We start from the raw sequence: 13,176 nt of genomic DNA, 5'->3' as shown, positions 1-13,176 counted from the left end.
CTGGGGGTCAGGGCACCCCAGAGCAGACAGAGGAATATCCCCTGTGCCCTGGATTTCCACACCTGGGGTGGTTTATTCAGTGAATAACCTGTCTCCACGGCCATTCAGTATTTCCAGTTATTTACCAAAGGCACCTGAGATTTTGGTGAGAGGAAACAGAGACAGTGATATGAGACTCTTCTGAGTCTGGCAACAGAGTCACACTGAGAAAGTTACAAAACCAGAAAACGTATTCCTCATCAAGTGTATTTCAAACAACTCTGTCTTTTATTCCAGCATGTTTGCTGCCACTTTAGTGTGCCATCAGTGCTATTGAGGTCACTGGGTAATTGTTATTGCAAAATATTTGGCTATTAGCAGGTCTTGCTGCATGATGTCATTTGGGCCTGAAGTGGACTTGTTCGGTCTGCAGAAACAATTTTTGTTTTCTAAAGCAAACCTTAAAATTCTGCATCTGTCTGAGCCTGGAATTCACCCAACCATACCAATTCTCCAGCCCAATATCTTGCACTAATTATTTAATATTGTCTTTTGACAGAGGTAGAAATGGATTTTCCTTTTTACTTCCACTGGGCTGGTGTATCTTCAGCTCATAGCAAGCACGTGAAATAGATGAGCTGAGTTTTCTAAGAATTATGGCCACTTGCACCACATGATGATGCAAATGAACATGCAAGACTGTCTGCAAAGCCAAACACAACCTCCAGCCCTGAAGCAGATAGATCTGGCACCTCAACCTCAACATTTTACAAGCACTATCTCTGAATTAATCAGAAAGTCCTTATCTCCAGCACTGCTTCTGACTGTGCTACTGTGCAGTTTATTTCCCTGTGGTTAGCTGACAAAATAAATATAATAAAGCTACTACTTCCTCTCCTACTTCTGCTGCTTTCTATTAACCCAGTCTTTCTAAACACATTTACAGATATGTCTATTTTCACAATGACAGTGAAAGCTCCTGAAATATAAGAAGAAATTATCTTCAGTTTATTTTTAGAGGATCTCCCAAGCATCTTCCTATTTTTTTTTTTTTTGCTTTAGCAATGCCTGCATTTTTTAAAGGAAAGATTGATATAATTCACACATCTGCCACCTCATGGAAGAAAAAAAAAAAATCAGCAAGACTCTCCTTTTACAGCATAAGAATCCCACTGAGAAAAGAACTATGTATCCTATGTTAAGGGAAGGAATCAATAATTAATTGCATCAGAAAGCCGGGAGAGAAATCCCTGTGGGTTGAAATGTCACAGAGCAATATCACAGCACGACAGGCACTCAAAGGAGAAACTCAAAGGAGTTTGGAATCTGCAAAGGTGGAAAACACGAGAGCAACAGGAGATTTCAGTTCCTCCGCAGAACAAGTCATAACAGGGAGGGTAAAGGTTGAATTATCAGACCTGTAAACAACTCCCTGTGAAAGGCAGGAATCAGATAACTCACAAGGAGAGGAGCAGCTCGTGGTTAAGCCTGGAAAGTTCAGTAGGCACGGATCAAAACTCATCCATCGCTGTAATAACAGCCACAGTGTATTTGTGCACACCCACTCAGGAGCAAAGGAGCCAAGAAAATCCTTCTCATTAAATCCAGGGAGGCTGCAGGCAGGTAAAGAAACCTCACCCTGCTGCAAAGGTCACAGACAGACTGGAAATGGAGGAGAAATATGTGAGCTCATCTCCAGCACTGCACATCTTGAAGGTGGGTTAACTGTGGCTGAAATCTCCTTTTCCTCTGCAAAGGTGGGGGAGCACTGGCCAGCTCTGTGCCTCCTACAGACCCTCACAGGTGTTGAAGTCTGATTTTCCAGCTATTTTTATTTTTTCCCATTCATATTCCAAACCTTTCCACGGTGGTGCTTTTCCTCTTGAATCCCACTCATGATCTCTGTGTCACCAGTTCTACATCTGTGCCTGCCTTTCTAATCTCACATGGCTCTGTCTTTATGTTTTTTTGCAACTCTTTTCTCCCAGTTTCACAATTTTCTCATCATTTTGAGGTGAGTTTGATGCAGCTGGGGGAGAGGAGAGGAGAGGAGAGGAGAGGAGAGGAGAGGAGAGGAGAGGAGAGGAGAGGAGAGGAGAGGAGAGGAGAGGAGAGGAGAGGAGAGGAGAGGAGGATTATGGAGATGGGATTAGTTACAGGGAGGTCCAAAAAGCTGTGAATAAACCCATTTTCCCACTATGACAAGAGCCACCAGCCTTGCATGGAACCCCTCATTGTACCAACAGGCCACCTGGAAAAGGTGAACAGCCAAGGTGGTGAAATGTGCTGCAAATCCCAATTTTTTCAGAGTAATCAGCCAAAAGCTTCAAGCAAGAAGTTGCAGAAGGATGGCGTGGCACTGGCTGGGTGATGAGATGGCAGATGGGACCCGGTGTTAATGAATGCAAAGCAATGCCCACAAGACAAAATAGCACTAACAAAACACACACAGCAGCAGCTCTAAATCAGCTGCTTCCATTAAGGAAAGAGATGCTGCATTCATTGGGGATAATTTTCCTGAAATGCCTACTTAGTGAAGGAAGGAAGCAGGAAAGCAAACAGGCTGCTGGGAAGCATTAAAATCTTAAAAAAGGAGAAAGTATCCTCATAAATCCAACATGCACATGCACGTTTGAGTGGCCACCTGCACTCCTGGGTATCTCATCCTCTCCAAGAAGCAGCAGTGCAATAAAAAACCTAAAGAAATCAGATGTGTGGAGTGAAAAGAGGCAGCTGAAGGGGACACTGGAAGCATCAAGCACCCAAAATGGTCCAGAAAAGGTAAATAGTTCTTATTTTTCTCCCTGATGGTGATCTTTAAGAATGTGTAAAATAAAGCAGTGCTGAGAGGGGAAAAAAGCAGCCATTAAATGTCTCATTTATGTCTCATTTCCCTAAAGCATTGATAGCAGTTTTTGGTGGATGTGGATGATTTGTTGTATGTTACAGATCTCCTCTGAGGGTGAGGGCTGCTAATGTGCCAAAATGGCATTAGAGGGCAGTGCACGGCAACCTAACTGGAGATTTTGGGGTGGCTGTGAGAAACCGCCCTTTAGAACCGCTGAGGATCAGGAGAGCAGAGCAGCTCCCACTCACACAGGTGGGAAATGGTGGGGATCAGCACGTGGCACAAAAGCAAAACATGAGGGCTGATCAGAGCAGTGTCAGCCTGCTCAAAAAGTAATTAAATCCCATTAAATGGTGGTTTCCAGCCAATGGTGGAGATCCCAAACAGAGAACCAACCCTGCTACACACCACACTTTTTGTGGTGACCCTGCCAGAACCTCCAAACCTTTCTGGATTTGATTATTTGATTTTCCTTTTTTTTTTTTTTTTTTCTTTTTCCCAGAAAATGCTTGCTGTTGTCCTCCCAATGATCTTCAGCTTTGTTCACAGGACAAAATGAAATATGAAGAGGAAAGTCCCAGAGGGAAGATCAGCTTAGGTTTGGTACCTTAAAAAACCCCCAAACTTCAGGGAGTAGCACCCTGAAAGAACTGAAAATGATTAGAAAGACATTTAAAATATTCTTTCTTCTGCTAAGGGAACAGCTGAAAATGTCACTGTGAAAGCAGTGAAGGAAACAGTGCCTTTTGCCATATATAGAATAACCCAAACCCCCAGAAAATTGTGGGGGTTTTTCCCCTATTTTTTACTTGCTTCACAGTTTCACCTAGTTTCATACTTTGGCTGAGTTCCATAACTAAAATGAGTAAGAAATGTCTCAGAACAGAAACATTTCATCACAGATGAAGTTTCCAACACACATACTTCAATATTTTTGATGACAACTGAAAAAAACTCCATTGCTTTTGACACTGCGCAGGGAGTGTTTTTGTTTGGCCAGCCATGGGAAAAAAAACATGCTTTAAATGAGGAAATGACCATTTTGTCCTACCAGCACGGTCTCAAGCTTGTTTGAAGAAGTGAGAAAACGTCAAAAACACAGCAGTGAAAATATTACACATGACTAGACTCAGTACAGATGGGATATCTGCCATCTCTGAGGAAAAAAAGGGTTGTGCTGCTCTGCTGGAGGAAGGATTTGGATAAGAAATTCTTCAGAACTCCCCCATGTTAGCCACAGAGGGTTTCTGTGCCAAAAATGCAGGTTCCTTACATGCTGAAAATCCCACTGCCTGAGAAACTGGAGGGATTTCAGGAGGTTTGTCTTTTTGGAATTCTAGAGGATCCTGAGTTGAAATGGACCTACAAAGATCTGGATTGAGAACCTTTGCTGGGAGTTGGACTCAGTCACCCCTGTGTGTCACTTCCAGCTTATAATGTTCTATGATTCTGTGATTTTATGAAAATGAGGGGGATGGGGAATTAAACCTCTGTTGCATTGGTCACCAGTTTTAAAACTAATAACTGAGAATGACACTGTGAGCCAAGGCAAACAGTGAAGGAGGGTTTGGAAGTGGAGAAGAAAATCAGCTTTACAAACATCTGAATGAAAGCTCTATCCAAATTTACAGGTAATCTTTTTGGACTGAAATAAAATTCTGGATATGAGATTAAATTCTAAGAACTGTGGGTTGTTATCGAGTAGAGCGACGTCGCTCTGGAAATGCCTCTGCTCTGATCATTCACAGATAGGTGAGGTTACCCTTCCTCTTGCTCAAGATTTATATCAAGTTCTTATGAACCCCTGTTTTCAGCCCAAAACAGCTGAGTCCAACAACTTGAAGTTCAAAGAGAATTCTCTGACGTCCTGTCGTGGTGGCTGTCACGACATTCCTGGTATAAACAGAATTATTTGGTGTGAGAAGCACATTAATGGGCTCTGAGATGCTCATGGACAGTGACAGATTGCCCAGAGAGGTTGTGCAGTCTCCATCCTTGGAGGTTTGCAAGGCCAAAGTGAATAAATCCAGCTGGGATCTCATTACCAGCCTTGTTTCCAATCTGAGCTGTTTGATGAATCTGGGATTATTTCTGTGGTTTTGTTACTGGCTGTACTTCTCCAGAGAGATGGAGATTTAGCATCCAGACTTGCTCTGGATTTACTTTCCAAGTGCTCTGACCACTGGGAAAATGTCAAAAGGATTTCTCCTCCATTAGGGATCCCCAGCTTTTAAAGAGAAATTCAGCTTCTTTCCATGCAGAATTTTGTGCCTTGTCTGTCTTTTTGTGTGGATTTCTTCCCATGTGGGTCAGGTGCAGCATCGTGGGCCCTGAAGTGTGTCCAGTGGCATTGATATTCCAGGTAAATTTTTGAAGCTAAGACATGTTCAGAATCTGTTGAATGAAGAAATGCTGGTTTAGCTGTAGAGGACTTACATTCCAACCCTTCCAAATGATTTTTTCCCACAGAGGTGTGTGATGCCAACAGAGAAGGAACACTGGAACATCCTCATCCCTGAGCAGTCTGGTCTAAGGGATATGACTCTGGTTTAGGATTTGGAACTTCCTCAAACCCCAAGCAGCATTTTCCTGCTGTTCAGAAGTTACACTTTCCATCTCACAAGAGGACCATATATATGGATATGTATATAGGGATGTTGTCTTATACAATTAGAATATAATTAATCTCATAAATGTTTATCTTTCTAAAATTGAGATGCCTAATAGGTTTTCAAGCACAGGCTGTGGCCAGGTAGTCAATCATCCCTAGAACACAATCCTTGGAACAGCACTTTCCTAATTTACTGGGACACTTTCCATATTCCACTTTATATCCTAGGACTTATTTTTGGTCATAGTTTTTTTTTAATTTTATGAAAATACATAATTGTTTGCCATGCAGTTTTGGATAACTCTACAATTCACAAGACACCACTTGAGTGAGAAACAAAGACCTGTGTGTTTATTCTGAGTGTGTATCTTGTGCAACACAGAAAAACTTTTCTATGTTACAAAACAACCTAATGACTGGAAGTTGAAACAAGATTAGGAACAAAAGCTGATTATTCTGCATTTTTCTGGGCAGGATTTTTTGCCTCTTCCTTCAAAAATATTATTCTGGTTTCTGAAAAAGAGACCTGATACTGAACTACCCTGATGGGTAATGTAGCCCAGCCTGTCAACTCTTACATTTCTTAAAAACACAAAAGCAGTGTAGCCAGAGATAGAGGACTCTAAAGTCCTTGATGATCTGATCCCATCATGGATCTGATCAGTGTACCATGGAAGGCAAATGATGGAAATTGAACACTGAGCTTTCACTTTTTTCAACCTCACAGTGTTCACCATGTGCCTTGTTTTTCCTCCTACACTCATTCCAATGCCTTAACCATAAACGAGCAATGGCCAGGTGTGAGCATGGTCCTCCCTTCTGTTCCTGAAAAACAAAGAAGACATAAAAAAAAAACCACCCCAAACCTACTCTTCAGGTAAACAGCATTATCTCCACCATCAGACCAGACCACATGCACGTAAAAGGATGTGTTATCAAAAATATCTATAATGGTGACCTTAAAAAAGTACAAGCAGTGCTAATGAATTTCTTGTTATTTTAGAAAGGGACTTTCTTCTCCGTTGGTGCAGAGAGCTTCCTGAAGCAAAAACAAAAGAAGATTTTCTCTCTTTCTTTTTAAATGTAAGATAGAAACATTTTGACTAAATTTCTGCTCTGTTGTTTTCTAGTTATTCAGAATTAGGAGGAGATGTTTTCAGTGATCCTTCAGCCCAGAAAAGAGAAGGGTCTGGGGAGAACTTCAGGCACCTTCTAGTACCTAAGCAGTCTCCAAGAGAGCTGGAAAGGGACTTTGTGTGAGGACATGGAGTGACAGGACAAGGGGGGTTGGCTTTAACCTGACAGAGGACAGCATTAGATTGGATATCAGGAAGAAATTCTTTACTGTGTGTGTAGTGAGCTCTGACACAGGGTGCCCAGAGAAGCTGTGGCTGCCCCATCCCTGGAAATGTTCAATGCCAGGTTGGACAGGGCTTGGAGCAACCTGGGATAGTGGAAGGTGCCCCTGCCATGGTAGAGGGGTGGAACAAAGTGATCTTTGAGGTCCCTTCTGACCCAAATGATTCTGTGATGCTAAGACAGAGTCCTGTCTCAGTTCAAATACTGCAGATGGCATCAAGCAGGAGAACACAGAGACATCTCTGCAGTTAACATGAATGTTTTTATCAAGAAGTTTTTGTAATCAAGAGTTTACAGGTGTTGGGCAAGGGGAAAGGCAAGGAAGTGACTTCAATCCACATTTGGAGTTACTGGAGGAGCCAAAATTAGAACCAGGTGCTCTTAGCTGTCTCCTCAGATGGTAAGAGTTATTGATTAGTGCAAGATTTAAGAGCAATTAACAAAATTTCAGAGAACATACACCCAGTGGTAACCAGTCCCTATACTCTTTTGACCACACTGATGGATGGATTAGGGTGGTTTACTGTTATAGACCTGAAGGGTGCCTTTTTCTGCATTCCTGTGCACAAAACCAGCCAAGATATAAACCAACATATAAAGTGTTAGCAAGTCCTCCTCTCAGTTTAGTTAGACAGAACAGTCATTTTCCAGCCCCAGAAGCAAGGACACCTTTGCAGCTTCAGGCCCAAAAATTGTTAACAACAAGGAATTGAGGAGAGCTATCTGAGAGGATGGGATTTGATAACCTGGAGCTCTAATTGGACAATTAACCCCAATATGGAAATGGACCAAAACTTATTAAAGTGTGAAAACTTGTGTCCAGTTGCCCATCTTGGGGGTAGCCACAGCTGGGCTCTTGTACTGGTCAAGATGTATCCTTTGAAGGCCTTTTTAATAAATACCTACTTTATTCTTTTAACTCTGTCTAGCCTCTGTTCCAGGCAGCCTCTCAAGGCATTGTGGGCTCCTTCTGATGCTTGTTGCCCTTGACAGCCAGTCCTTGTCATGAAGCTCTCCTCTCTTAGCTCCTCTGGTTTCCCATGTATTGGAAATTCCCAGTTGTTGGTTATGATTTTTCATTTCAAAGCTCCACACTGGGGCTGGATGTTGCCAGAATGGAGCATTCCAAAGGCAGAGCCAGGCTGTGCCACCATGGGGAGCTCACAGCAATGCCTGTGACAATCTGTGAGTGACAGCAGCTCTGATCAGACAATGTCACTTTTTGGGGAGTGTGAGAAGCTGAGGTTTGGCTGTGCATGGACATTTGAGATGCCACAGCAGCCAGGATGCAAACCCAGTTGCATTAAAATGGGTTCAGTTACTGTCTTTGTACAAGTATTTAATTTTTTAATTTTCATGATCCCACTAAAGAGAAATTATACAGATGTAATCATCTTGGTGAATACTGAACAGCCAAGCAGGTAGATACTATCATTCTATTATGATTTATTTTTTCATATTATCTTTCATCTATTCTTTTATAGTCCAAGCTATATCTGGCAGAGCATCTGAAGTACTTTCCACTTCTAACTTTAAATGACCTGACAAAAACACTCCAAATTGAGAAAGCTCAGTGTCTGGCTTTTATTAGTCACATCAGATATTCAGGTTTTCCACTTGCTCCCCGTGAAAAGGCCTAATGAGGTGGTTTTTGAGTGCCACTCTTTGTATCATGCAGGTGACAGATAAAATGAAGATGGTCATGAGGGCATCTGAGCGAGGGGCAGTCTGGCTGATAGGAAGTAAATCAGCCCTGGAAATTGTCCTCTCTTTCTTCCTTCAACACAAGTGACATCAGCCTCTGTGGGACATGGGGACATGTGAAACTCTACCCAAAATATTCTCACTTTCAAAGGCTTATTTAATAATTCCCTATATTAAAAGTAATACAAAAAGCAAGTCAAACTCAAGATGAGGGAATGTTGACCTCTGGGAGCTAGAAATAAAGAAAATGAGGAGTTGGAACCATCCACTTTAGGACAGAGCCTACAATTATACGATTGTTTAATGTTTTCTTCAGAGGACTGCATAGGGTTATGGTTATTACCATGCAGGGATCAAAATAGACAGGACTTCAGAAGGGCCGAACTGTGATAATCAGAGGTATCAATAGAGAAGAGGGCAAGTGTACATCCAGGAGAGATATAAAAGATCCCACATGTTGGTTTTTTATCTAATCTCCTGCCTGCAGTGTCACTGTACCCTTTCAAAGCACAAGATCATCCCACACACGATGGAATTCTGCTGGATGAAGGTGACCTCCAGCCAAATCTGCACATTTTGTGCAGTTGGTAAATACAATCAGATTCTAAGCCAATTGCACTCACTGTGTGAGCTCAGCATTTTGGGGTGAGGACCCCTTTTCAGCCCTGAATGTCCTGAAGTTACAATGAGCTTTGTCCTGATCTCTGGGAGAAAGCTTGAGGCCGTTTGCCCCACATGAATGATTCCTCTGCAACTTCCAAAACCAACCACCAACCACTCAGCTGGATGGATGCAGGTGGTGAAATCAGGTCTGGCTGTAAAATGTGGACAGTTTCATTCCTTAGGGTCAGAGGAGAACTTCCTCAGGGCAAGAGTACTTGTGAGCAGCCTGATAAATAGCTGCTGTTTTCTTGGAAGAACAGCTCCAGGGCATGAAATATGAATTGCTTTATGGAAATAACTCCTGTATTTCATTAGCATGTTTTACTGTCTAGGTCACAACAGTAGAGAGGCATTGACCATCAGAGGTGTTCGGATTCATGTGGACATTTTGGACCTCTCCATAGTACAGATTTGCCAGCTGCAGTCCATTGCTTTCACCTTTAATTGCATTACCCTTCAAGAGTGAAACTGTGCAGAATCCAGCCCCAAACCTGCTGTGCTCCAGCATTTATAACCTGTGCACAAGAGTCAGAAAGATGGTGAGGGTCTGAATCCAGGACAATTTCTGGGTCATCTAATTGAAGGGATTAAACCTGGTGGTAAGGAGGTTGTTTTTGCCCAGGTCTCTAAGCACTGGGAGACTGTTATGGACACCAAGGCAACGCAGGGCAATGTTTGGTGCTAATTATAGCAGGCAGAGTTTGTTCGTGCTAGTTGAATGCCAGCTGGGAGGTTTAGTGGGTGTCCTCAAACCAAATGTGACATCTGCAGCATTTGGGTGCTCACAGGCAGTGCAGTGAAGCAGCCACTTCACAGTGGAGCTCATCTCACCCCAATGCAGACATCAGAAATAGGTCATCTGAGCTGCTTCTCCTCTCCTTTCACCATGACAGCAGACGGGTGACTAACTCAAAAGTCTGGGTCTGCACCAACGTCTCATTAACTGACAAAATGTGGAAAACACCTTGTTGATCCAAAATTCTTTCCTCATCTTGTCTCAGCAGGTGAGCTCCCTCAGGAGAAAGACACAAAGTGCCCTGGAATCCTCCACAGGCCTGTCAAGTTACTCAGAGCTTTGCACCTCAAACATCCATCGTCTCCCGGTCAGGGAGACCTTAGTGCAGCATTCCAGTATCTAAAGGAGGCTCACAGGAGGGCTGGAGAGGCACTTCTCACAAGGGCATGGAGTGATAGGACAAGGGGAAATGGCCCTAAGCCAAAGAACAGTAGAGTTGGATTAGATATTAGGAAGAATTTCTTCACTGTGAAGGTGGTGAGGCACTGGAACAGGTTCCCAGAGAGACTGTTGACTTCCCATCCCTGGAAGTGTTCAAGACCCAGTTGGACAGGGCTTGGAGCAACCTGGGATGGTGGAAGGTGGCACTATGGCCAGCAGGGAGGTAGAAACTGGATGATCTTTAAGGCCCCTTCCAACCCAAACCATTCTGTGACTCTATAATTGTATGGTTTGATAATCCAAAGATCCCATCCCAACCCCACCCTTTTCCACTGCACAAATAGTGCTCAGTCAATGAAAATTGTTTTAGATCAACAGCACCAACCCATCTTCCACTGGGAGATCTAACCCAATGCAAAGGGTACCCACCAATGAGCTATTTATTTAATATCTCACCCATAATTTTCTCTCTTCAAGTGTCTGGCTCTGCTGAACACCAGTGCTCCCTCATTAATTCATAATTGTCCCATTTTAGTCTGCCTCATCTACAACTGCTCGAATACTGGTGTCACTGGAGTATTTGAGAACCACTGAATGTGCATTAGAAAAATGCCCTACAAAAAATCCTACAGCAATCACAGGGCATCATGGTTTCAAAATTCTGTCCCAAATCACCAGGTCTGACATCTGTAACAAATCTCAGCCTGGGTTACTCTGGCAATAATTGGAAGGATTGGACTTAATTCTGTAAGAAGAGGATTTGAGATTCATCACAAAGATGTTGGACAAAGTCCTGAGCCTCATTAGAAGCAAAGAAACAAGGCATGAACCCTTATTCTGCACTGAAAGAAAGGGTCAGGTTGAATAATTTCTGCTCAAGAAGGAAAAACTCATTTTCTTTTTCTTTAGCCTGGCTGAAGCAAAATGCATTGAGCTTTCTACACAGCTTTTCATTTTCTCACTCTGTACTTGTTTCCCAAGTGCCACACCAATTTTCACACTTGAACACCAACTTTTCTTGGTTAGTGGTTAAATCTAGAAATTTTCCAAGTTACTCAAGCTGAAGAACTTCTCTAAATAGTTCCCACTACTATTTGCATTTACAGCTTCTTATTTTTTTGCATTCCTATAAGTAATCCTCAAAAACCATCCAGTTCAGAAAGTTTTTTCACTCCCAGGGTAAGGCACAACATTAGAGTCTAGGACCTGAAGTGAAACTGTTTGCTTTTAATTTCTGTGGCAGAGAATTTAGCCCCAGTTCTTGTAACATCTACATCAGCTTCCTACAAAGTGGTAAATTCCGGGCTGACTCAACAAAATTCACAAAGACAAGATTAACTGTGCCTTTACTGAGCTAAAGGAAGGCACTGAGCTCTGTCTTTCTAAACAGAAGCATCTACTCAGCCCATGAAGAAAAGAAAATGCAGAAAGGCGCCTTCTGATGTGCAGTAGAAAGGTTTCTAATGGTGATCTTCAACCATTCACTTGGCAATTTAAGGGCCAAAGGTGCAATGGCAGTGGTGGGATGTGCCAAACTGAGCATTTGAACTTGCTCACATTTGTCTCTCTTGATTTTAGATGCCTCTAATAGAGGGGATGTGCCCTATTTAAATGGTCCCTAGACTCCAGTGCTGGAAGATTTGAGGGCTCATCTGGTCCATGCCTAGAGGAGCTCCATCACTACCACTGCTAAGGCTCTTACCTTGTCCCCTTCTCCATCATCATTCCTGACAGCTTCAAGTTCTTTGGTTCTTTCTTTTGGAAAAGGTTTTCTAGACCCTTTCTTAGTAGGGGGATAGAATATAAGTAAATAAAGATAGTACAGAAAGTAACCTTACCCCCTAAAGAGTTGCAGCTGGGTTAATTATTAAAGATTAGGAGCAGGCCTGACTTTACCTGGCCACAGCTGTAGCCAATAAGAAGAAGAGTGTTATAAAAGAGTGGCTTGGTTGTTTGAGGGGAATTGGAGTCAGTTGGCTGCTGTGAGAGGAAGAAAGAGTGCTTGGAGGTGCTGTCTATGAGAAACATCAAGGAGGTATGAAGCTCTTGCACTAAGGAGACAACAATATGAAACCTTTGCAAAATGATGACAACATTTTTCATTCCCATTGCTGCTCCATGCTTTTCTCAGGGTGCAGTGCCCACAAGTAGCACCCTGTCCATGGCTTCACTGTCACAGCACAAACCAAGAGATTTCTTTGCATGTGCTGTGCAGTTCAGGGTTAGATTTAAGTTTTTTGTTTGTGACGTTGCCAGCTGGTCTTCATCATCCAGGGAACTGCTGGAAATGCTGAATAACCAAAGTCTCACCTGGGCACTACCTTTGAGTGCATCCTTCTCTTCTGGAAGTTAAAGCCTCTCAGTATGACCTTCCATTTGACACAGTTTTGAACCATTTTAAGGGTGCTTTTCTTTTTGGAGATTTTCCAATTAATTTCATACTCACCTAATAATTCATCTAGATTATATTTCCATAACTTTATAGATAATATAAAAATATTACTGGACTAAAGCAAAGAAATGGTATCTTGGGTAAGAAGCTCACTGCAGGGTGCACTTTACAGGATTAAATAAAGTTGACTCACTGTAACTTCTTGGTAAGAAAAAGGAGAAGGAGCAAATATGGCCATGCAATAATACACTTCAGTTCCTCAATTTTTGTTTTTGCTCACGCCAATGGAATGATGATTGCAAATAAGAATAGGAAGGAAGTTATCTGTACTATTCAGCTGTATTTGCATGAGGAAGTATTAAGGAACCCAGTCTAGACATTGGTGTGTTAAGAACATTGCAGCAGTACTCACTACATGGAAACTAAATATATCCAAGAGTTTT

Source organism: Melospiza georgiana, chromosome 4 (genome assembly GCF_028018845.1).
Source record: "Melospiza georgiana isolate bMelGeo1 chromosome 4, bMelGeo1.pri, whole genome shotgun sequence".
In the NCBI taxonomy this organism is placed as follows: Eukaryota; Metazoa; Chordata; class Aves; order Passeriformes; family Passerellidae; genus Melospiza; species Melospiza georgiana.
This window is presented reverse-complemented; position numbering follows the sequence as displayed.